Source organism: Corvus kubaryi, unplaced genomic scaffold, assembly GCF_017639235.1.
Source record: "Corvus kubaryi isolate FWS band 111438036 unplaced genomic scaffold, C.kubaryi_AGA036_p1.0 37308, whole genome shotgun sequence".
Lineage (NCBI taxonomy): Eukaryota > Metazoa > Chordata > Aves > Passeriformes > Corvidae > Corvus > Corvus kubaryi.
Window position 1 is genome coordinate 3,851,553 of NW_024581096.1, and position 26,824 is coordinate 3,878,376.

The window sequence follows — 26,824 nt, forward strand, 5'->3', positions numbered from 1 at the left end:
AGAAGTTCTCCCTGAAAAGCAGCCTGTTGTATTAGAACAAAGCAGCTTATTTCTATCGTTTCTTTGTTTGACAAGTTTGGTCTGGTTAAAAAGGTCATTTATGCCTCAAAGCATCAAATTAACATTTGAGGACATGAATTTTAAAAATGGCTATTTGCTTCTCCTCTCTAAATAGCTGATCATTTTTTCTTTAACGTGAGGGAGAAGGGAAGGAAAGAGGAAAGGGGAAAAAAGAAAGAGGGAAGGGGAAAGACACAGCCAGACCTCCGAAGGAAAAAGAGCTTTCCCCTCAAGCAAGTTGGTCATATCAGTACAAGGTCTATCTTAATTACACCTCAGAAATTAAGCAGATAGTTCAAACGGTGTAAAATAAAACTAATTTTTCATTATTGAATATTTTTTGGCATATCATATACAACTTTCTCCCTCCTGTTCACAGAGACAAACTCCAATAATCATAATGTGAAATCCGCACCAGCAGAAACAGCTTCTGAGCACACTTTGCACTGACACAATACTGCTCATCTTGCTAGCCTTGATTCTAATAAATTACATCATAACTCATAACACAAATACAATTATTTATACAATAAATAAGTGTTGGGGTTTTTTTAAGAAATAAACAAATCCTATGTGCTTTTAAACTAGGTAACTGGAAGTATTTGGGACCAGGTTCTCTAATACTAAGCTTTCCACCTCCAAAAGCACCTGTGGTTTTTATCAACTCTTCACAACTAGCATCGACCTAACTACGAACTGCATTTCTGTAAAAACCTTACAAGCTAAAAAGCCATTCACAAAGCCACAAACATTCCTCACAAAAAAACCATACTGTACTCAAATTATGCCCATCAGATACAGTTTGAGCAAAAGCTCATACCTTGTCATTTGCTTTCTCTAGTTCTCCAAAACCTATTTGGCTGTCCTGCATTCATGTCCCCTTCCCAGCAGATGCAAGCAGGACAACAACCTGCAGATAATGTTCCCTGCCACATGGAGGTCTTGCTGGCTAAAGAGACTCTAATTTTAGACAGTAATTCCCAAACAGTAGCAGCACCAGTCCAACTCCAGCAGCTTAAACAATAGCGGCTGACAAACTCAGTGCCAACGTAGTTGTACCAAAGAAACAGAAGAAGCTCATGGTAGCGCACACACCAAGTGTTTATACTGGCAATCTCTCTGGGATACTTCCCTGCTTGCCAAAAAGTATCACCCAGAATTCCCTGGGACATGGGTTTTAATGCTTACTTCAATGGATAATTTTTATTTAAGGAGAACAAACAACATTCACCATTCAGAACTGTCCAAACCTTACAGCCAAAAAAGAACCACCTGTTGTTTGACAGTGAGAGTTTTTTCAGACTCAGGAACAGTTCAAATACCCATTACCAAATGTAACAATTTACTTCCAGCCGGGGAAAGAGTCACAGAAACCCAAATACTCCCCAGTATCCTAAACAGTGCTGCTTTGCCTAACAGTCAGACTGTAGTAAACACTCCATGACAGAGTAATCTGTAGGAGCAAAAGCACTGGCTGAATGCTGCTAAGCACTAGTTCACATTAAAAAACGTAAATTGGTAATACAAAACACAGCTGTTGTTTTGAAGGCAACAAAAAATTTCAGACAACAGATCCTTACGCAGTCAGGTGAAGGCAAAATTTTCTTCATGCTCCCACCTGTCAGTGTGAAGAGTATCTCTCACTGCTTTTTGCCAAAACAGGGAAAAGAGCAGCAATCAAAGAAAAAACTCAGCCTGCATAAAGCTGCTTATAAAATGCCACTTTATCACTTTCTTCTGTGATTGTTTTTTGTGTTATTTGTTGAAACATCAATGTGCAGAAAAGAGAGTATTATCACATAATTATCCACAGAAGTTGTTCCTGAACAGACAGCAATTATTCTTTTTGTGCCATTATCAGCACAAAAACCCCAGATACTGTACTTTTACATTACTCAATTTGCAGCTAATAGGTTTTTAATAGACTCTTATTAAAACCACCATGTAATTCCAGACAGGCAGGGGAAACGCTATCAAAACTTGTGAATATTTTTTCTTACTGTTTTTAATTTCAGTTAGCTTTACAACAACATGTCAATTACAAGGATCTGTGCAGCAACTATCACTTCAAAGAGCGTAATTTTAACTAGCCTCAAGAAAAAATTTCCAAAATGTCATTAAGCCAGCTGAAACCAAGTCTGTACTCTTCCAGTCTGCTCCTAGAGATACAACAAATCTCAAAGCACTAGAGAAATGGAGACGATGCTGTGTCTTGATGTACTATTACAGTATCTCTGTGACACAAGTACCACACTGTGTTACAAGAATTTGCCAGCTACCACAGACCAGCTCTGTGATATGCTTCAAGGCTAGAACAAGGTTGTATTTCATGGTATAACGAAATTCTTTCTAACTGAACAGGATCCAGCTTTTTCTGCCTCTGGGCCTCCTACTAGCACAGGCCAGCCACATCCAAACCACACCAACTGGTGTCTTGCTTTGGTAGGCACACAAAAGATACACCCAGCACAATGACCTGTGCCATTTACATACTAAAGAAAATAAAATGCAGTTTATATTATATGGAGTAATGTAAAAGAGTGGAATATGGTCAAATCAAAATTCAAACTAAAAAGGTACAAGATTCACAACAAGTTTTGAATCAAAAAGATAGAGGAGTTCAAAGTTAACAAATTTTTTATGGGCACTGAAAAGACATTTCAACACAAGTTTGGGAAAATGCTCCTTTTACACATTTAGCCACAGTTCCCTGGGGACAGTTACTTTACTGTTACTCAAATAGAGAAAAATGTACATAATTTATGATAGTCAAGCCAATTACTTGCATCAAATCTAAACTGTGCAACAGAGATCTCTGAGCTACAAGTTGCATTTTGTACAGGGTTTTCAGAGACATTAACATTCCATTTCTCCTCGTTGCTGCTCAGTTGAGACTCCCTCAATCCCCCAGAATGTCCTGGTGGAGGGCACCAGTAACTCGGTCACACCCAATGGCTCACATCCTGATGTAGGGACAATATGGGATGCCGGGCAGACAGACCTGAAGAGAAAGCTGCCAAGCATCTGGGGAAGGAGGAGTGGAAAGGGAAATGATACACAGCAAGTGCGATGAGACAGAAAAGTTGTTTATTTCTTACCACTACCATATCCAAATCCCATCAAGGCAATCATCAAGGAACATTTTCATTCTCCTGATTCACCAAACCAGAAAGGAGAGGGGGGAAAAAACAAACACCACCAACTAACCAACCAAAATATTTTGATATTTTAAAGCTAGAGGGGCATTTTCATCCCCACTCCATGCAAATCAAAAAACAGATGCAAAACAAAAGCCAGTTGTGTACTTCGGCACATGAAAAAAGGGGGAAGGGACAATGGGGAGGAGACACCTGGAAAACTTTTACACTCATCTTCTGAAAAAGATTCTCCTCAGAATCATTAGAAATGCCTTTGCTGCATTTAAGAACAATCACTTTCGGCTACTCGTAATACTCAGGCAACTGTTTCTGTTGGGTGTTATTTTCTTACCTAATCAAATAGCTGCGTAATTTATTATTCCTAATTTATCTGCCAGTTGTGAGAATATTCTACTGTCATCTCTCTGGGTTCAGGAGTTCACTAGATGGGATGTCCCCAAAAAGTGATACAGTGGGGGAAAAGCACTTGAACAAGAAGTGGCCTCCTAATCACAGCCCTTGCAAAAGTAGTTTCTGTAGAAGCTATATGTGAAGCTGTGTTTGGTTAATGCCTCTAGAAAAGAAGTGAGGCAAGAACATGTTGAGTTTCAAATTTCTTTAGGTATTAAAACTTAAGGACACAAATTCACCCCAAGCACACCTTTGCCAAAATAACTGATACAGGAAAAAAAATCCAGCATGGCACTTAATACTCTGTCAGGGAAATAAGGGTCCTGGGAAATCAGTTAGTACACTCATGGCATTTACTGGACATTTGATCTCTTTTGACTATTACTCTCTGCCCATTATCAGAGGGACACAATACCTATAACCACAAAGGGGTTGCTACTATATGATTTTAGCTTCTTTAGAAGCCTTTTGCCATTTTCGTCCTGCACACTTAATACTGATATTATACTGAACTGGTAATACTGCTCCAGTATGGATGTAAAAAAATCTATACAGGACAGGACTATCAGCCAGTAGAGCAGAAAGGGAAAAGTGTGCCACTTGAGCACCAGTGCTGCAGCACTACTCTATAGTTCTGGGTTTTAGTTAGTTGGTTTTATTGGTTTATTTGTGGGTTTGAGTTTTTTTGGTTCGGTGTTTGTTTGGGGGGTTTTGTTTGTTTTCTGTTCAGGGGGTATTTGTTTTGTTTTGGTTTTTTTAATTATAGCAAATGCACAGGATTTCTTAGTGGATACAGCACTGGGTTCACTTCCCTTCTTTACAAGTAAAGGGCCTCTCAGAACTGCTTCTAAGTTTCTTTCATTATGAGTCATGATGACAAGACACTTCAGGGAACATGAGTACTGAACATAAAAACAGACTCTGAAGAGAAGTGAAACATCAAATATGAGGAACATATATACCGTAACATCAATGAAAACTAACTACACAACAATGTTGCTTCTGCCATGTTAATTCATAGATTTAATTAAAAAAAAAGCATACTTACATAGGCATTCCAGCAAAAACCATCTCCACACATCAAATTAAACCTGACAGTGAATTTTAGAACGAATATGTTAAGCTTTATGTGGTGCCTCTTCTTTCCAGAAAGGCAGAATCCAGTGTAGGCAATTTCTACTAAAGAGCCCACAATATTTAGAAGACTTGAAAGATCCAAACTCCTGTTTTATATGGTTTATGCTGCATTTAACTAGACTTAGTCATTTTATAGCTCAAGAGGAAATCCCAGATTGTGCTTGCTGGAATGAGAGGTATAAACTAGGCTGACTCACAGTAGCAACCCAGAGGCTTCCTCATAGTCACACTGTGTCACTACTGCCCTGATGCTCCAGACAGAACTTGAGGCACCACTGTGGTATGTATGGTCCAGCACCAGTTATAAAATTTTATAATAATAATCTGCAACAGACAGGGAAGGAAAAGGACAGTGGAGAAAGCAACACACACAAGCAGAGTGACTCATCCAGAGTCATGCAGCACAACACAGAAGAAATTTACTACTTCTGACTCCTAAAATACTGACTAGATAATGTCTCAAATTTTAGAAGATGTTTTCCATACAAGTACTTCTGGTCTTTTTTGGCTCTGGTTAAGACTTGGCCCAAATACCATTTGACAGTGAATTTCATGAACTAGGCCTGCCTTGCAAAAACAAGTTGCTCTACCAGGAACAGGTCTATACCAATGCCACCAATATCTCCAGTATCATTAACAGGACAGAAAGAATGGGAAAGGAAAAAGAAATAGGCTTCTCTTGAAGTTTTTTTTCACCTCGCCTCTTCTTTATGGAACTACTTGTTAAAAAATTCCACCATGTATTTCTACTTAAACTCTGAAGGGAGTCCTGCAACCTATATCTCTAATTTAAATAAGAGCGTTATACTGCTGTGACAAGTGCACACTGACCACAGACCTGTGACGAGAAACACTGACCCAGAAGTTTTGGAGATTTAAGAGAGAAGACTACAAGCAGCAAGACTGGTTATAGGAGAGAAAGGTAGACCCCAAAAGACTGAATTTAAAAAAAACCCAAACAAACATGAGAGCAGCTTCAAAAAAGCTGTCTGGGCCTGCTTAGCAAGTATCCAGGCAGCCGAGAAGTTTCTGCAATCAGCAAGTCTCCCAAAATCCTTTTAATAAGAGAAACATTTAAGTAATGTTCGATTTACCTATACTGCCAGGAAGGCTGATAGTGAAACATGCTTTCTGTCACTCTTGTGCAAGCCTGGATATTTTCCAGGTATGATTTTTTTGCATTTGTTTCATAATAGCATTTCAAAAGCATAGATCCACCCTGAAATCTGACTATAGAGCTGAAGAGAGCATCACCCAGAAGATGCATCACCCAATCAAACCCAAAACCTGGGTAATTTTATTCATTTTTAACTGAAAAGATTAACACCTTACCGCCCTCAAAATACCTTCCTACATAAGCTCTCCCCTAATTGAAGAAACAAGGGGCTGTGATGGCACTATTGTGCTTTACTGCTGTGGTACTTCTCTCACCCTGCGGACAGCAGGGGCAGGGCCGCAGCGCCAGTAGTGCCTCCCAAAACTCCTACCCCTGAAAACCCGAGAGCTCGGAGCTCTTCACGGGCTCACCTGCAGCACCGAACACGAAATACAAAAAGGCCTGGGGGGGTACGTGTGTGTGTGTGGCACTTGTTTTCTCCCGTTAAACAGCACCTCGTCCTTCCCGCCTGAGGCCGGCGCGACGGAGCGGGCGGGGCGCGGCCGGGCCCGCCCGCCTGTCCCCCGGCTGAACCGCCGGGCCGCCCTGACGTCAGCTGGCGGCGGCATTCCTCAACAGCGCCGCGGGCCCGCGCCTCCAGCCAGCGCGCACCGAGCCCTCAGCTGTGCCGAGGCAGGCGAGGGCTTGGCCGGGAGCCAGGCTACTGAGCTCAGCATTTTGCAATGCACTTCCTTTTTACTTCGCGGCTTTGCATAATGCCGCGGCCCCGCCGCCCTTAACCCCTGCGGCACCGGGGTCGCGGCCCCGCTCCGCGGGCACACCGGGACAAGAACGGGGAGGCTGTCCCGACTAGGCAGTCACCGTCCGGGTCGCCCGTGACAGCGGGTTGGAAAGTGAGGAGCCAGCCCCAGCACCGCCCAGCAGATGCAAACTGGGCCGGAACACTCACAGCCCTAATTTTCTCCGGTTCAACCCAAGCCCGCATGCTGACAGCCAGGCACGAGACTGTATTTACAGCAGCTCTGATTTTAATCACGTTCTCATACATGATATATGCTAAGCCTGAAGGTGCCACCGGTCGCGCAGGTTGATTCACACGAGCACAGAACGGGCAGAGCACTGGCTCCGTCTGCTCTGGGGCTCGGCACAGGGCGAACGTGGAAAGATGCACCCAGGTCACACCGAGGTGGCCTGAGAGAAGGCTCAGAATAAGCATGTCTAAAACCTGAGGTGGAAAGGAGGCTAAGAATAGCTGTGGTTATTACAGCCTGCTACATCTGCTGTGCAAATGTTTTCCAATTACCTCTACAATTCTGATGAAAATGAAGGAAGCTTTCTGAAGGTCATGACACTTTAGTTTTCACCTTCTATTAATATAGCCCTGCGTCTTTTGAGAGGGTTCCTATTCTAGAGCTGTGAAGGCAGTATAGTAAATTCCTTCCCACCACTCCACCCACACTGTTTTGGGACTCCCTGATGATAACAACCCATTTTTAGACTTCTGCTCCCAGACTAGCTCCATTACATCCATGAACTATTGCTGCCTAAACTCACCCCCTACAAATACACACCAGCTGTTTTGCAAGTAAGACCAAGAATGATGACAAGCATAAAAGAAAGTTTCACTATCCCTGAACCTCTTTTTCAAAAGGCATTTTAAAGAGTGAAGTTAAACACAAGGGCTCAAGCTAGTTTAACACTGACAAGCACAAGTATCACCAACAGCATGCAACAATTCCCAAATAAAGAATCTACCATCCTGTCATGTTCTCCTATTCAGATTCCTACTCTACCTGACAAGTTAAGCTCTGATTTTCAGAGAGCATGCCATGCAAAAATACTTTTCTAGAACATAGAGAGATTTTGACCTTTTAGGTGAATATCTATCCAGTACATGCCTCACCCAACAAGAGGCACTCCTTTTGAAGTAGTGGTCACCCTAAGAAATACTGTATAGGAGTCTTTCCTCTGATTGTCAGCATGACCTCAGTACCATAGCATTACAGATACTGCACACCTGAATCAACTAATTCGATAATAAACCTATAGTTTTTAATTCAGTCAGCAAGCAGATTGCTGACAATGTACAACTATCACAAAAAATTGTTTACAAAACCAGGAAAGCTTTTCACAGATGTTTTCATCAGCTGTTTCCAGCTCTCCAGAGTCATTTACAATGTAAGTAATCGTATTCCTGTAACCATGTCAGATGTCCCTAGTTCATAGGAAAAAGAAAAAAGTCTATGTACTTCCTGAAGAAGGGCAACTACAGTATTGGCAAGGACTCCTAAGCTTAGTTAGTTAAATGTTTTTAAATTACAAACTAGATTTCCTAAAATGGATGTTCATGTCCTTAATCAGAAAAAAAAGTTCTGATTTTTGAAGTTCCCCACTTTAAGAAAACAGAACAGGGAGATAGCCATCTTATCTAGCATTCCTCAGATCAAGATTGCTCAGGGACAGTTTAAAGCAAAACAAAAAAGCTTTGACTTCTGTGCCATAGTATCTTCATGCTACATTTTAATTTGAAAGACTATAGTATCAACCTGAGCTTCGAAATTGAATGAGCAGATAGGATGGGTGTAAAGAAAAGATCTCTTTTCCTCACACTCCCTCCATGCCATGTGTGCAGTCTAAAGCATGATTTTAATAAGAAGAGTCCCTTTCATGGGTTTCTGTAATCACCACTTTTAGGAAGTGTAGAAGCTCCAGCCCTCAAAACAGAGCATAAACTTTACAATGTTATTAGACTGCAACACATGTGGCATACACAATTTTAACAGGGGGCATGAAGGATTTCAAATATTAACAAATACCTATCGCTTCTGCAATTCCTCTTACATTAAGTCTTATAAATCTTGCTCAGATTGCATGTAGTGGCAAGCTGGACAAATTGAGGGAGTTAACTACAACAAGTAAAACTATTTTATCTGAATGCATAACTGACACCACTGTCCAAATGCATGGACTAAATCAGTTCAATGCCTTCAAAGCACCAGGACAGTTACCTGAATTAAAAGTTCCCCATAGCTACTATAACTGCCACAACATACATATTTTAAGGAAAGATTTTATCAGGATATACAACACAAAAAACTTGGGCACACTAGGGGATGACTTAATACTTGCTGTTGGGGCCATGACTTTTAGGTTTTTTGATGATTACAAATTTGGTCTCTGCTTTAGACATATGAGCTTTGTACCTCTTTTACATTTAATAGATAACTGAATTGGACAGGATCTGTTGCTGTATCTGATCTATTCTACCACTGCAGTATACAATTCACAGATTTACTGAGACATTAATCTTCCTGAAATCATCCTAACAATGCCAACTCCAAATACTGACAAGAATATTCCGCTGCGTAACTGACAGTGGCATTGAAAGGATTTCCATCACCAATCTTCCATCCTCCTAGTTTAAGGTTTTCATTTGTGGTACTTGCATGAACTCTTAAAAATACCTTCTGATGAACCTCCTGTTTCTTTTCTTCCAGCAATGCCCCTAAATCATCTTTGCTGACAAAACACAGTCTGAGACACTACAGAGTGTTACGAAATTGAAGAAACAGTTACTTCTGAATGTAGTAGCAGACAGACATCATCCATTTAGGCTTAACTTTTCACCAAGTTTATAGTATTTCCTCCTCATGATGATTCCAGGTAGTGCTATCATTGAAAATTATGTCATTTGGGTGGTTTTTACTGTATCACCATTTTAATTATCTCAGTAGCTCTCAAAAAAGGTCATCAGCAGAGAAGCCAACCACATCATGTGCTGTTTCTGGCTGCTCTCTGGGATTTGTAAACAGGAAAATGACTGATTCTAGCAGCATTTAGTATCACCAGGTTTGTGTTTCACTACTAGCTTACCATTTGAAAAAGCTGAACATCTTGATGGTAACATGGGTAGCTGCTGCTGTTTTCGGAAGTCTTCTTAAAATAATCACATTCCTAAATTTCTCATGGTTTACAACTTGCCATTTCTCTCATTTAAAACAATAAACTTTACTTCTTTCTGCTTTTTATCCCTTGGATTGTTTTAAGCTTCTATTTTTAGTTGTAGAGGACAGTTTGAAAACTGCAAACATTGCAAGCATTACAAGAAGCAAGTAAGTATGAAATTTCAAAATTATCTTCTAAAGCTTTTTCCAATTAGTTTTTAAGCCTTTTGATTTCAGAAGATGTTAATCATGATTTTTGAACAGTTTAGTTGCCAATTACACAGTACTATAATTATGTACCTATTTAGACTCTGAAAGAAACCACATGTTCACATCTTTGTTCTCACTTTTTTTTTTGCTGCACCTTTTTGCATCATAATTTAAGAATAAACTTCTCAGAGCTAGGACTGATTTGAGTTTATACAGGATCTTGCACAAAGCGGACAAAATAATAAATACTGCAGACTACATACACTACAGGTGGGTAAGGGCAGAGATGAATGGCAAGTACTGGAGTGACAGTGTACTCAGGCACTGAAAAAATCCTTTAGTCATCTACTGACATCTCCTCTACCATCAGCCAGAGATGATGACTTTATGAAGTCTAAACAAATCATTATTTTAAGACAGATAAGAATGATTACAAAAAGCTTCTAATGGAAAAGGAAATCCAGAGAAAAAAAACCTTCTCTAATACATGAACAAGGAAGTGAAGGGAAGCAAAAGGACAATTTAGCTTAAAGATCATACAGTTAAAATCTCCAAAAACCTCAATTTATGAGCTCCCTTCTCATCTCTCTCATCTCATCAAAGAGAAACACTAAAGCAGCTCTTATAATCAAGAAATATCTTCTGTTTTTATTGCCATTAAATATAAATCACTATCCTTGCAAATATTTTTAAAGACAAACTCCCGTGCTAAACTGCACCCTTTATAAATCTGGCAACTCTTTCCAAGTTCTATTTAAGAACAAACTGAAATCTTGCATTTCATTTTTGCAGACTAAGACATGGTTTTCTTCTGTGAGCACTGCACTTTCAGAAGATCTTCTTAATCATATCTACAAAACCAATTTTGATTCATAAGTGGTCTAAAAAAGTGAGCTTCAAAGACCTTTAACTTGTCCCTTTCCTACCTTTACAGGTATCCTGCAGTAGATAGTTAAGCACACAGATAATGATTTCAGTCAAGTGTTACCAGCTTGCATTGTGGTGTATCCAAGCTTTAAGCATTAGGCTATTTCATGAATGCTACTAAGGAGTGACGGATACTACAGAGGGAACATTTTCCAGCCAACTTGAATATATTTCAGGAAGCAGAGCAGCATACATTCCTTTCTTTCTTCTAACCCCAAAAGACAAGAATAGGAAGAAGCTTGTCCATTAAAGCTTTTACATGGTCTGTTTTATGCGCAGAACTACACCAGCTAAATCAAATCCCTGAAGGAGTCACCTGAAGGAAAGGGATGCTTGGCTGTCAGTATTTCTATACTTTCTCTTAGTTTTGGGTGGCAGGAGATGATTCATTCTTCCTCCTTCCATCTTGTCTTTCAGAAAAGCTTCATCAGCCAGGCCTAGTGTAATTTAAGAGTCGGCTAGGAGAAACTAATAAGCGAGACACAAAGGGGACTCCCCACTCCTCCTTGGATGAAAATTTAGCATAAACATAGGTTAGAAGAAATAAGGTAATAAAATGTTTTAGTAACAGTTTAGGATTAGGATTGGGAAATCCATAGCACCTCAGGCTAACATACTTACAGGCATGACCTCATCTGCATTACTTTCAGCATTGGGGAAGAGGCAGAAGATGGTACCAGCCACTGACACTTGTTTTTGTCCCTATTCTGCCTCATCAAGTTTTACCAAAACTCCTTTCTGTGGTCTTACATACTGAACTGATCAATGAATGGACCCAGCTAGGAAGGGAAAAAAACCCCCCACCCAAATTTTAAAAAGAGATAAAAGCCTCACCACCTTTCACTGGTGAAGTTCCCTGATCCACATCACCATGCCAAGACACACACTGAAAAAACCCAAACCAAACCAAAATGCTTCTGCATAAGTAAAGGAATAGCACTAAGACAGAAGAAAGCAGCTGAGAGCAACTCCAGCTTATAGTGACATTGAGAAAAATGTAAGTGCAACCACAGTCTGAATCATATAATATAGAGTCCCATGGCCCATGGTAAAGTGTACTTTCAAACATTTACCACATCTTGGCCATTTTAAAAGGTTTTCACTAGTTTAAAATGCAAATTTCAAATAAAACTGGCTAAACTAAAAATGCAACAGCTTCCGTACAAAGACAGTAGGTGAAAACACACATGCCAGGAACATTGATTCTCTCCCTATTGCATTTCAAAGTAAAAAGCTCAGAACCTACATGTTAGTTAAATTACTCACCTGACAAGAAAACATCTGCCCCTAAACAGTTTTTATTCTCATGACTACCTTCAGCTAACAAGACACCACCGTGTACCGACCAGGAACACTTCCACAGACCACAGATTTTCTGAATACACAACTCTACTCCTTGCAATTTCAAGTGAAAAACACCAAGTTTCAACTTCTGCATTTCATTATGACATGGTTCAGGGTAAATACTGCTAGTTACTCTCTTTCAGAAGAGTTTTGCAAATCTCTAACTAAAGGATTAAACCCATCTTCTTGAAATGTCAAGCATTCACAAGAGACACAAACCCCACTGATGCAACCTGCTGGAGCTTACTGTGCTATCTTCTGTCCCTTACAAAAAGCTGTCCTAGTTCAAACTACAAACTTTGTTGTATTTTTTACCTATAATATAGTGCTCATGATAAAGAGCAATAACCTGTAAGGAATCATCATCAGCTACTTGGAACTGTAACTCTTGCAACTGAAAGAACGTCAATAGTATTGGTGAGACAAAACATAAAATAAAATTAATAAACAGTGATTCAAGTGCATTGAAACACTGAAGGGTAACTTTCATACAGCAAAATTAGGAGGCATTAGTCTCCTACCAACAGTCTCCTACCAAAGCCCATCCAACAAATACCAACATATTTACTATCCAAGAAAAGCTACCATTACGGGAAAAAAGGGGACACTAGTAAAACACAAAACTTGCAGAATGTCATCACAGCAACACCACCACCTATAGTGGTAATGTTCAGTTAATAAAAAGCATCAAAGATCCATTTCCATTTACAAAATGCTGGGTTAGGGTGTGGGGAAGAAGGGTCATTTGTATCCTGGCACACTAAAGGATCTTGTCCCAAGCTAAGGATAGGATGTGAAAAACAGAAAGGACCATTGAAGCTAATGACAACAGTATCGAGATCTCAGGGAGTTTGATCCAGACTGCCTTTGTGAATGGGCAGTTCCACTGAGAAAATAAGGGTGAAGTACAAAGCACACTAGTGGCCACCCACTCTCTAAGTCACCGCAAAATAGCATCCCTTGGGAAGCCTCTTGAAGCTTCTCAGCAGACAAAATGTCAGAAACTGGGCATGCAAAATTGAGAAGTAGAAATCAACCCACCCTTGTGTAAGTCACTTTCTCCAAAGATCTTTAGGGAAAAAAAATGGTCCCCAGGCAGTGCCTGTTTCTCAGAACAGCCAACTTCCCTGGAGGAAAGTATCCTACATTTTAATACAAGGGATTTAGCAACAATGAAATACAAACAACATTTACACAGAATTTGCTTCTTGCTGCTCCTAAGCTACCGTATTTCTCAAGGATTAAGTCATAGTCAAAATTCTCTACTTCAACCCCTTGCTGCTATTACTTCAGAGAATGCAACTTTTTAAAAGTATTTTTCAAAGAGCAGCCTTTCAAGTCTTATTATTAGGCGGTGGTGACCTCAAATTTTATCTAGTATCATAGTTAAGTCAGTATGTAAGGACATAAGTTATTACATCTAAGCCAAAGCAATGCCAAAACTCCTGAGAATCCACTCCATGTCTCATGTTCCAAGCCTTTTGATTGAAGGGACAAGTTTAGTAATTACTGTAGAAGGTGAAGACATGAATAGTTTACAGGTGAAACTAAAATATTTAACTGTGACATATTTGGTTGCAGTGACAATGACAGATTTGGCTGCAGTAATATCTACTTCTAAGGTGGAAAATACTTCTCTAAGTTATTCAGTCCTCTCTCTCCAGGAGGATGCTGGCTAGAACAAGAGCGTCACTTCCCTGTCAAATGAAATTTTCTAGGTAGAATCTACTGATGTACACAAACCAGTTTCTCCTGCTGCTTTACTGCCTGGCACAGAATGAGAAAATTGGGAAGGAATATGTGTTCATCCTAGCTGCCCCAGGAGACATGGTCTAACCTATGGACAAAATAACAACTTCTTAACCTATAGACACGCAAGTAAAGACAGGGACTCTGCTCTGGCTAAACAGAAACAAATCTGCTCAACAAAGCCTGAATCTCACCAAGCTCTGTGCTGTCTTCCAAAAATTTTAGGAAAAAGCAGGTTAGCCCATGCTGCCACTCTTCCTTAGAGAAAATGATCTGAAGCACATACAGCCAGAACAACAGACTGATGTGCCTGCTTACATCTTCTGATGATGAGAAACCTTCTGTCACTGTCATCTTGACAGAACAGATCTTTAAACACAAAACTGTATAAAGTGTACAGAACTTCTAAAGATGATCTGGAACACCCCAATATTGTCTCAATTATACTGCTCTCTGGTGACAATGATAGTGTCCTGTAGAGGCACAGGACTAGAACAGAAGTAGCCAAGTTTAATTTTATTAGTTGGTCATTACCTTATCAATGGAGGAAAAAAACAAAACAAAACCTCTATAGACATACTAGCACAAACAGCCCTTTCAAACCATGTTTCTTAGACCTAAATAACTTTGTGTTTTGGACTGAAAATATCCATTTGGCCTCATTTGGTTTGGTATTTAAATTCAAACCCATTAACATGCTCTTCAGTCCTTCAATTCCATGCTATTTAATTTCAGTGTGGCCTTGTAGAACTCCGAACTCTCCTTAATCAATTCTTACTTGAAAGAATCTAATTTGCTGCAGCTGCCTTGTACTCAGGTATTTTCTTAACTATTTTGATTACTGAATTAAAATAATTTTAAGGAAGATGCAAGGCAAAATTTTAGTATGGATGGAATGGGTGAAATAAATACTTTGTTAAACATGTTCACAGCATGAAGGGAACATGAATGAACAAAGCTCACTTGTCACTAATGTAATAATTATGAGTCCTCTGCTGTACTTGAGTTACTTTCCTGTGTCTGGCATGATACTAAGCATTTTACATTTTTACCCAATCTCACATCTTCAATGATTCATTACACAATATAGGAACTTATCTTCAAATACCATGAACTCTTTGTATTACATTCAAGAATAATGCAGCGTCCATTTCTATTAGTATTTCTGCAGTGTATTCCAAACAAAACACTTAAGAGTCAGCCATGCCATCTCTAGCATCACCTTTTCCTTCAAGTTTATCTCCATCTGCTCAATAGGCCTTCTAGAGTATGTAGGAAGACTACAGCTTTACAGGTTACAAGTCAGTTCAGGTCCACCTGAATGAATACACCCAACAAGTAACAAGTACTTGACAATTAGGTTGCGGCTATGATTTCATCCTTACACATCCAGAGGCAATGGCATAATGTGCTAGAGGCTTTCCACTGAACATTCAAAGACGTAAGATCTTCATCATTGGGGCAGGGAGTAGAAAATAAAGCCTAAGTTGCCCCAAAGGAAGACCACTTTAGAACATGAGATTTTTGCATATATTAGAATTCTGAGACAGGGTCAACCACATAAACTGGAGTTTTAAGTCCACTGCTTACTTATTTCCAGAACATGTTCTTGCTTCCTTCTTTTTGTTTTATTTAGGAGGAATTACCTGCAAACATCTGTGATGCTCTATCATTACTGCACTTCAATTTTTTTTCTAGGAGCATGAACTAAAACTTTGACTGCAAGGTGGTATCTGTATCTATTTTATCCCTACTTTCTAGACTTCCAACCATGCACTTCTGAAACACAACCTGAATTTCTTAAACATAATCAAAATCAGAAAGAACAAAGCTGTTTATTATAAGAACAACAAACAATAGCACAACCTAAACCTGAACTTTAGGAAGCAAACTTTTTTTTTCCCCCTCTAAACTCTATTGCACTATTTATCTTCTGCAAAGGTAAGTGACTTCTCAAACAGCATGGAAGGAAAGACAGAAGGCAGCACAAATCAGTTGTCTGCTGCTCCATTTGAAAACAAGCTTCTAGGTTGACCTGCAAACAGAAAACCCAACTTTTCTTTATAACAGGGAAAAGAAGTCATCAGTACACAGCTGGTATTTAGTTATCCCTTCACCTGCATGATACTGCTTATTCTGCAAGTCTTGCTGTACATGGAAGTCACACAGACTGTGAGAACTGAGAGCCTCTTGGGCCACTTTCAAGAAAAGATTTGCTGTTAAGAAAATAAACTTCAAATAATTTCACTTTTCAAATGTAATTTTGCAGCTATTTTTCTTGCTTGTCACTTCCTCCGTGATAAACTGCACCTGTAAAAATAATACTTATTAAGGACAAATAATCATTGACTTGAAAACTACTTTACTTACAGAGCATTCTCTGTTCTACACGGAAACATTTTTTAGCATTTGGCCAGAAAGTAGCCACTCATGTATTTTGCAGCTATAATTTTTGAGTTTAGGTATTATCTAGTTGTAGGAGATTCCTTGTAACATTTATTTACATTCTGGAATAGTCAGAGCTATCTTGACATTTGCTGGTGAAAGGGAGACAAGGAGAGGAAAGAAAGGGCAAGGAACAAATCCTGACAGCTTTCTCCACCTACACCACTGTTTCCATTTCAGCTGAGGCTAGTAATGAAACCAGAAGTTTAAACCACTACAGAGCTTTCTTCTTGTTCTATTAAAAGCAGATAATAAACAGTGAAACAAGTTCTTTTATTGCATAGAGAAGATATAAATAGCCAAAATTTCTCCAAGAGATAGCCTCAATTCCTCTTTAACCCCACTTTGCTCTATTCAAGATAATCTGAGGGAACCAGAGAAGTGGGGAAAAGAGGCAATCCAGGTAAAGCTTACACGAGTACTCTCATGCCTCAAGAGTCTTGTCTGTGTGAACCAAAGCAACCAAGTTCTAGTAAGCAGAAATCCAAGCAAATCATACAAACAGCTGTAACTACTGGCGAGAAAACATTAGGCTAACAAAGAATATGCAATTCATTAATTAATTTTGTAGCTCGTCACAAATAAAAGCAGCACTGATTCCGATCTCCATCCGCTAACAGAACGGTGTTAAAAATTCAAGCTTGAAAACTAACTCTTGTTAGGAAGGAAATTGTTCCAATTACACCAGCAGGGTAAATGAGGAGCTGTGATTGCTTTTTAAGTGTTTTTATTTTGCTTTTGTTTGGGTTTAAGGGTAGCCTGAAACCAGAACCAGTTAAAATGCTGTCTTTTGATTGTTATTTGAAGCAAAAGCAGCTAGTGATATCCTGGGCTGCAGGAGGAGTGCTGCCAGCTGGTCAAGGAATGTGATCCTCCCCCTCTGCTTAGCACCACTGAGGCCACCCACACCTGAAGTGCTGCGTCCAGAGCTGGGCTCCCCATTACAAGACAGACACGGACCTACTCAAGTGAGTCCAGCACATGGCCACAAAGGTGATGTGGGAGCTGAAGCACCTCACATACAAAGAAAAGGCTGTGACTGGTCTGGTCAGCCTGGAGAAGAGAAGGCTCAGGGAAGTCTCCTCAGTTTGTACAAATACCTAAAGGGAGAGCATAAAGAAAACTGAGCCAAACTCTTGTCCATTGTGCCCAGTGACAAGATAAAGTAAAACACAGGAAGTTCCTCCTGAGCAGAAGGAAACACTTTTTACTGTCATAGTGACTTCCTTATCAGTCTGCCAGGCCATGTCTTTAAACTATACAGAAATCTTGAGAAGGAGTCAAATAAAATTACTGACTCCTAAAGACCTTGCATTTATTGCCATATCAGTTTCATAAGCATGCTAGTCAATATTCTTCAGTCTTGACTGAGAGTTCAAAATCCCAGAAACAGAACTAGCTTTCTTCCTGGACTAATCCTGCCAAAAAAAAAAATTTAAAATAGACTAAAGAGTTTCAAGTCTCACCTAGTCACTTTAAAAAGAGAGAAAAAAAAGACAAAACAAACAAACAAACCAACCCAAACAAGAAAACCCAAAACACAAAAACACCCACAGAGCAACACAACCCAAGGAGACAATAGGACTAAGCTATATTGATAATTGTCAAAAAACTCTAAAGCTTAAATTCAACTGCCAGCGAACACAATCACAAGTGGTTAATGCCTGCCAAAAGATTTGAAAAGCTCAAAAGAAAAGGGGTAGTGTTGTTTTTGTTTAAGAATCTTATTCTTCATGGAGCAGTAATTTCTTTAAACAAACTAGTGAGGACCTGTTTTTGTGATGTTTCTTAAAGGACATTTTAGTGCCAACAAATACAAACATGCACAAAGGTATTAGCTGCATAACTGCTGTTGTGCTATACACTTGTGCACAAACTTAGATACAAAATACTCTACAAATCTGACTTCACCCTTTCTGAAAATCAGATTTAGCTTCTGCACTTAATCAGCTTTCAGTATGTTCCATATTAGTAGCATATGCCTTACAGCACATGTAATTCTTGCAAATTCAATTTAAGACCCATCAACACTGCAAGATTTAATGTTTTTCAACTGCAGATGCAGCCAAAGCTATGTTAGTAGCAGGAATGTCCAGTGACATACTATACAGACACAGCATAGTTCAACCAAGCCCCAATCTTTCTACAGAGACAATCAAACTGCAAAAGCAAAGCAAACTATAGCTTTTAGTACACCTTACTGCATACAGATCTTCACTGAATGAACCACATTTCAAGACTAGTGGATTCCCCCTTTTATACAAAGTTTCAAAACTAATCCATAGTAAATGCAGTAAGAATGATCTAAGCATCAAACTGAAAAAAAAAAAAAACCAATGAAGCTTTCAAATTTCATGAGTTATGAAAAACTGTATCAGTCATCAGGGTCATGGACAAGAAAATTCATTCCACTATTTATTTGTAGCAGATGAAGAACACAGCACAAACCAATAATGTGGAGAGAGGACCAGAAAAGCAGGAAAGGGAACATCATGACACCAATATCTAGCCAAAGTGAACCCAAAATGATCCTTAAGTTCCAGATATGCTGCTCTATATAATCCAAAAAGTGCCTTAAGTAGCTGACATATTTTGCCACAAGCAAGATTTTAAGAAAGGAAACAAAAGAGTGTTAAGTCAACAATTAGAGAGAGGTCATTTTGACTTAGTGGGGTGATCAGTGATTGCCATCCATTATCTTCCTATGTCAAGAGTTGGCTTGGTGTTCTCACCAACATAGAACATTTGGAATAGTACAAATCACTGTATCATTTAGTATTGAGCCTGCTGTGCTTTGATAACCCTGTACATGTCAGTGACCTTTTCTAAGCAGTTTTCAAAAATGCATTACTACGCCCTTCAAGAACCCTAAATTCTGACTAGCTTTTGCTCCTTACAGACAACGTAGTGAGTAATTGCAAAGCAAAGTGATTTTAAAACAGTGTAAGACACCTAGAAAATGGTGGCTGTAACCAGTTCTAAATTGTTTTCTATTTTCAATGAACACACTTGTCCTCTGTAAAAGCAGCCTAAACACTCAAGTCTGCTGTAAATAAGTTCAATGTCTTCTATATGCAAGACAGAACTTAGAACCATAACATTTTAAGACCTCATGACAGGGACAGAATGTAACAAGATAAAAAATGTAGTTTAACTAATGAAGTGTAATAACTCATTCTAATTAGTGAATTTGAGTAGTTTTGGTTTTAATATTAAGTATCAGTTATTTTGTTTGAGATCACAACTCAGCTAAGTTTAAACCTCTTTTCTCGAGGCTGACTCCCAAAGCATTCAATAGCACATATTTCAAAAGTGGTAGCATGTCATGTTAGAAATGCTCTTCAAATTAAAGAAGAAACTAGTTTCTATTACTTTTTAGACTGGTAGATTTGTAACAGTTTATAAAACGAAGTACAAAAACAACAGTTTGCCAATTACAACAATTGTGATAAAAACTTTTTTGTTCTGTTTCTAAAGAATTTCTGAAGGATGGGGTAATTTTTTTGGGTTGTTCTTCAAGAAAATTTTGAAGGCTGTGATGATTTGTTTTGTTCTTCAAGAAATTTTGAAGGTTGCGGTAACTTTTTTGTTTTGCTCATCAGGAATTTTTGAAGGTTGTGATAAAAACTTTTTTGTTTTGTTCTTCAAGGCAAAGCAATTTACTCTCAGCAAACAAACAAGATGAGTGTGCAACACTACTTGGTCCATCTGTGGAAGACTTTACTTTCTATATGTCATTTATCCGGTACAGTGCAATTGGGCTGCCTTCTTGTTATCATGCTGTTGCATTCAAATTCCTTTTCTTTGTCGATGGAGAACCTGAGTTGATTTAGTAAAGGCTACGCTTCAAAGGAGAAGGAGCATTTCTTCCTAACAAAGTTCTCTCCAAACACTGTTGCAAGTTAGAGGGTTAAATGGCAGAATAAACAAAACACTGGAGCTAAAGCGGTCACATAGCTAGATCAAGACTTTGTGGTAATGGTTTAGGCACACAGAAAAATTAAGGAGGAGGCAAGTAGCATTCCTTTAAGGTTATCTAAGTAATAACACATATGCAAAAGAAGTGGTATCATGTCTATGGAAGGAGATTACAAAAGTAAGCACATCAGATACTGGTTTACAAACATCAGGGGTTGGTTATTTTGAATGAGTATTTCCATAACACTCCCACATAACGCTGAATACAGGAAAACCCAAGGGCTCCAGGACCTACAGGGTTTATTTATTTAATCTAGTTTAACCCAAATGACTCCCCCACTCCTCACCACAAGACAAATCACACCACTTGTGCAAGCATGTCCATTCCTCCATTTTAACAATTATTCTCTGTGCATTAAAGCTTTTTATGTAATCCAAAAGGCAGCGTACAAAAGCATACCATTTTATTTGCTAAATATTAAAATCCTTAAAGACAGTAAGACAAAAATAAATCCTTGTACTTCAGTAACACCACAATTGGGGGAATTAAGTTTCCAGATACGTTTCCGATTTGCACTCATGCTGCCAGCTGCCTTTACATTTGTGTTCTGGGAGTGGGGGGAGGAGGGGAAGGTCTTTCCTACCCCGACAAAGGTCTTTGTTCTACCCAGAAGCCAGATCACCTTACCTCTGAAAGTGTGAGCTTTTGTCAGCTGTTCATACAATAAACAGCTGTGGATGTATGAGAAACCTATTACCACTGGCAAAAAACAAAAGCTGGCAAGTAGTTTCTGTATTTACAATGGACAAAAGACTTCAAAACACATAACTATTCCAATACATTCTGGAAGATTTTTTCCCCTTCCTCTCACACCTAATTTTATATGCCTTCAAAATTAGCCTGTGCAGACAGCACAGTAAATGTAATTAACTTCAGAATGCCAAAAAATAGCGAATCTCCCTGCTAACTGCTAATGCAAAATGAGAAGAACAGTGCAGTCATCATCAGCACACAAGCTTAATGAAGGTCTTCCTAGAGGTCTTGCTCCTGCTTTAAGAGGACTAGGTGGACCAATATAAATCTAACAGGGCTAATGCTTATCAACTCTGAACACCGTCAACAGAAGAAATACATTTTTCTACTTTTCAGGCATGCTCAAGAACTTAATAACTTTCAGTGAACTTGTTAAAAGTCACAGATTCCATTCACCTGTTACGTTTCTCCTCTCTTGAATAACCTCCCAATTATAGTACTGCTCCCAGTGTGGTATATCATTTCAGGTATAAACTTCAAATGATGACCAACATACAGCACGCATACTTTATCCACTCTGCTTAGACAACACATTTTTTGCTAAATGACCAGGCTGAATGAAGCTACTCCAGTGTTCAGCAGAGGTTCCTCCTTTGCATTCAGTTCACTCTCTCTGTATGAATCAAATTAAAAACAGGCTTAATAAAGATGTGTCAAACTGGATTCATAATAATAAGAATGCAAAGAGATAAAAAAGCTTGCAGTAATCAGGAACATATTTCAAGTTTTTAGCAATTAAGAATTGAAGGATTTCAAAAGATTCCCAACCATTGCATCTCTGGCAATCAATGTCAATTTTGCTTACAAATAGGTGATTTAAATTACAACTGTCTTTTCATAATAAACTGCTTTGGATTCAGGTTTGTCTTTCCATCTCTTCACTACTACGTGGGAGGAGGAAAGAAGACACAGAAATTAACTGAAACTATCTTGAAGCTCAATAAGAAACACAGTGTGAACCTGTATATTCACCATAATTCATCATTCAATATATATTTTTCCTTCATTGAGGGATGCCAATATTTCCAAAACTGACACTCTGCTTTTAATGTCTCAATTTACCAAGTGTTAACGATAGGAGTGTCTGTTCTTGACTTAGACTATCTAAAAGCAAGTTTTCATACATGTGATTTGAATGACCTTAATGTTCTGAGGCCTCCAAACAGCAAAGGTTTCAATCATTACACAAAACATCTTCTATTTTCTTTATTACCCAGTGCTGCACTATTCTTGGGAATATAATACTAAAGGACACCTCTCAGAGACCCAGATTAATTAATTTTGTGCCTGTTGTTTCTGCCCAAGTATTGTGAGCTAGAACAGATCCAGTACTTGCATCCTGACACTGTGACAGATTCATCTTGATGGAAGCTTATCAAATCACTGTGCACACGAAGTTTTTCTGGGACGCACTTAGCAGAAATTGTGTGCTAAAAGCAATTTCACTAGTTTGCACACAATTTTATCTTTAAAGATGAATACATTTAAGGAGAGACTACTAGATGAACTAAACCTACCATCTGCACAGCATAACTGGCAGAAACTCTAGCCTGAATTCAAACAGCACCAAAGGGGACAAAACTACACAAATTTTAGAAATTGTAGTAATCTGAAACCAGTAGGAGTGCCTCCTCATATCTTCAAATTTAAAATCCAAGAGTTGTCTTAAACTTCTCTACCACTGTCAAAACAACCTTGCACAGCTTCACACCTACTGCGGAAACAAAAGAAACTATGCACAAGCACACCTGGTGGCACATTCATTGCTTCATGGAAATTGCCCTGTGGATAGTCTCCCAACAGGACATTAGCCCTCGGTGGAAAGCAGTCAGGTGTCTTCCAGGAAGGTGAAAGATAAAGGTCTGAAGACAGAAAATTACAGTGAGCAGCAGAAACACAGCAGCTTCTGGCCATGCACCCACAGGCAGCATTCTCACCTCTGGCTGATGTGAGGGTATTTACATGAAGCTTCTGGAAGGCTTTGGCAAGGATGACCAGTTCGAGTCAAGATTCCTGAACCAGTTTCACAAAATTCTGAACTTGTGAGCAAATCTGTATGCAAAGACCTAAGTGCATGGGATTTAGTGGTAGACCCTTTCACTCAACCCCAGAGCTGTGATGAGAACATTCACTTGGACCCGTCTGTTCCATCAAGAAACACCAATCCAAGTAAGTTTTACACGTAGCAGAATTACAGAGACTCACTCAACTGCAGCACATAAAAATCGCAGGTTTTTAACCGTATTTTGAGTTTCCAGTAAAACAAATGCAAAAAATTTTCCCTAGATTAAAGATAAAACATACTCAATTATGAGTAAAATGAACAAAATACTTTTTCTAGAATTACATGAATTACAATCCTGGATTTGTGCAAATATAGAAATTAAAGTACAGGAAATAACTTCAGAATTTCATTAAGGTAAAGGACATCTACAAGCTCTGCTCCTCTCTTCTTCCCTCACCCAGGTCCCATCCTTCCTGGGATTGTGCTTCTTATGCCAAATATAATTTACCCAGGCTTCAAAATTGAACACTTTTGTTGTATTTCTGTGTGTTTAAAGAACCTCTTGCATTACCCAGGGGGATTGTTCTTCTTCCTATTTGTTAGTTCCATGTGAGCAACAACACTGTGTATAGCTCAAAACCCTGTTCTGAACATCCAGTTTCCCCTGATTGTATTTATCTTCAAAATAGCAAAGCAGAAGTAGGAATAGAGGTGGAGGGGTCAAAAACAAGACAACCATGAAACCACAGTAATTGGCACAAAAACTGAAAGACTGATACACCTGAGTGCTTTCCATTCTCCTAAGTAGGCAAGAGTTCAAGCTGGTACTTCTTTAACAAACCTGGCTTGCAGAAGTCATGGTCAGCTTCCAAAGTATCATATTAAACATCTCTGATGAGCCTAAAACAAGGTATGACAGGAGGTAGACATCTAATTTTATAATACCATTAGCAGTGTAGCTATAGAGCAGGAAAGATACCAGACTGCATAAGTTCACTTTCCTCAAATAAGAAATGTTTCGCTTAGGAGCCTAGATAAACATGTACAATAAACACCACCTGCAGAGGTTTGGAAGGATCTAGACACTTCTGTTAGGGTTGGAGGTCATGCAGGCTCCCTTCCACCAGGAGACAACTCAGAGAGGTGAAGAACCCTGCTTAAGCTTTGCACAACTTAAGGATCCCCTGTCTCACTCATGAATGCCTGTAACAAACAGTCTGACAGCCACAACTGTCTTGTTAGAACTGTAGGAAGCCTCTATGAAGTGAGAAACCTAGATGAATCCTTTCTCACTGAAGCAGGCTACTGTTAAAAGTAAGCCAGTAATAAGCTTTGATGTCCCACCGTGCAAGCAGTTGAGAAAGCCAAAGCACCCTCTCCCAGACAGGCAAGTCCCACAGAAATTCTCATTATGGTAAAAGAAAGCCATTATTGCCCTAGAACTGGCCTCATCTGCACTGTGAAGTGTGCAACAGGGCTTTCATGCACTTCTTCCCTCCACCAGTTACAGGCAAACGAAGCTCTGAACTAGTTAGTTCCATCTGGAATAGATCACACATTGGCTTTGAGTCCTGAAAACAGATCATTTCAGTAAACACACCTCACTTAGCAAAGCAGCTGTCTGTCATTTAGCTTCCAGACTACGGATGTTATACAAAAGCACCATTCTGCTCAATTACTGTTCTACTTGGGGAAGCAGTAATGATACTGGAACACCACAAAGCTATTTCAGACTCTCTGTAAAGTCCATATCAAAAATACTTATTTTATAAGCAGTAAGACTTTTTCTCACCTTCAAGCCAGCCCTAAAAACTTTGCTTGAAATCTCCACACTGTGCTCCATTAGTTCTTTCTCAAGCATTACTACCAGTAAAAAAAAAACCATGCCAGACACCTAAAGTCGCTGCTACACTACCACAATCCTGCAACCTCCAGGGACTTTTGAGCAGCAACAGATCAAAGTTCAAGAAATAAAGAAGAGTCTTCTCATTCTTAGTTATGTTGGCTCAGCAGGTCTAGTCATGCAAAGAGCTGTGAACACTTACTTTAGCAACAGCTGTGATAAAAATAAACAGGTCAACAGCTATGATGAAAATAAACATGAAACACACAATTTGGTCACCAAACAACCGCATAATAAGGAAAAAAATTAAATTTGAAAGTCTCTGTTATAAGTGCGCTGAAGTTCAGCACTGCCACAAAAGAAGAGGAAATGTATGAACTTTGAAGGCAAAAAGTACCTTTGGCAACAGCTATGCAAATATAGACAGATATGAATTTGTACAATTGGACTAAATGGTTAGGTATTTCCTTCCCCTTTCCTCTACTCTTAAAGTAAACATTTGTCTGGCTTTCTTTTAAGCACTGGTGGAGTGTGGGAGGGGTACTCATCACTTAGCCAAGTTTTTGTGCCACAAAAAAAACCCCACTGTGAATGAAATGATATGGAAAATGGCTCAGTCATATATGCCTAACACGCAACCTGTGCTCAGGAAAGGCCTGTGCTGGTGGCTCTGAAAGAAACAGGCTGCGTTTTATCACAGGTGAACTCCCAAGCACACCAGCTATTTCCTTTCCCCTGGCAGCAGTTAGGGCTTCAAGACCACTTTAGGCCAGTGTAAGTGTGACTGACACAGAAAGGAGCCCTGCCCTCCTCAGTGCCCCCTCTTGCAATCTTCTGTCCCTTGCATCCAGAGTAGCATTTTCTTGGCCAATAAACCAGGTAAAACTCACCAAGCGAGATCTGAATTCATAAGCAGGCCAGTCCTCTGGCTCACCACACAGCTCCACAAGCCCTGGCACAAGCTGAAAGCTTGAGAACTGCAGTGTTCTTTTGACAGCAGCCTGCATTTAAGCCAGCCTAAAGCAATCACGTAACTTCAGGGTGAATAACACAATGGTCATCACAGTGGGTGAAATCTGCAAATGACAATCACAGAAAACCTTTCCAAAATACAAGTTATAAGCACAGCAATGTGCATTTTCTGTTCTAAGAGTTACACAATGAGGCAAAAAGAAATAAATGAGTCATGGCACAGCAAATGAGTCAGTTCTTTCATTTACCATATTCATGACAAGTATTTCACCATGGAAAACAATTATTTTGATAGGCCTGTTTTGTAGTATGTCCTTGGAGGAGTTCACTGAGTGACAAGAGATTGCAAGTCTGCTGGAACAGGCTCTTGGAGAACTCCCATGCTCACAGCCACACTGTGCTTCTGTATTGGCAGCTTTCCTTAGGGCAGCAGGCTTAGTCAACCAGGAATGTGCCCCCTCCCTATGAAAAGGGAGGGGCAAGAGTGGTAACTCTGCTAAATTATAACTGGAAATATAGTTACAACTTCTGTCAGAGTTTAAGGCCTTTGTCATTTATGATCTTTGTCAGGCAACCTAAGGTTACCAGCCTTAAGAAGAAGACAGACATCAGGCCTGTAGCTGAGCTTGAAATCCATATTTACAAAGACCAGAGACTACCGATCTTAGCCTTTGTTCAGCACACCACATTATCCATGTGTTGCAGGCTGGTACAAGAGCCTCCAAACAGCTGACACGCATCGTTCAAGTCAGCGGAGGCCCTCTGTCACTGCACCACATCAGGTTCTGCCA

At 39.4% G+C, this 26,824-nt stretch overlaps 1 protein-coding gene across 2 annotated transcripts in view; it reads right to left on the minus strand.

The window, feature by feature from the left end:
• Positions 1–26,824, minus strand: part of ZSWIM6 (zinc finger SWIM-type containing 6) — a 111,767-nt gene that overhangs the window by 72,859 nt on the left and 12,084 nt on the right. The gene's annotated exons all lie outside the window — the stretch shown is intronic.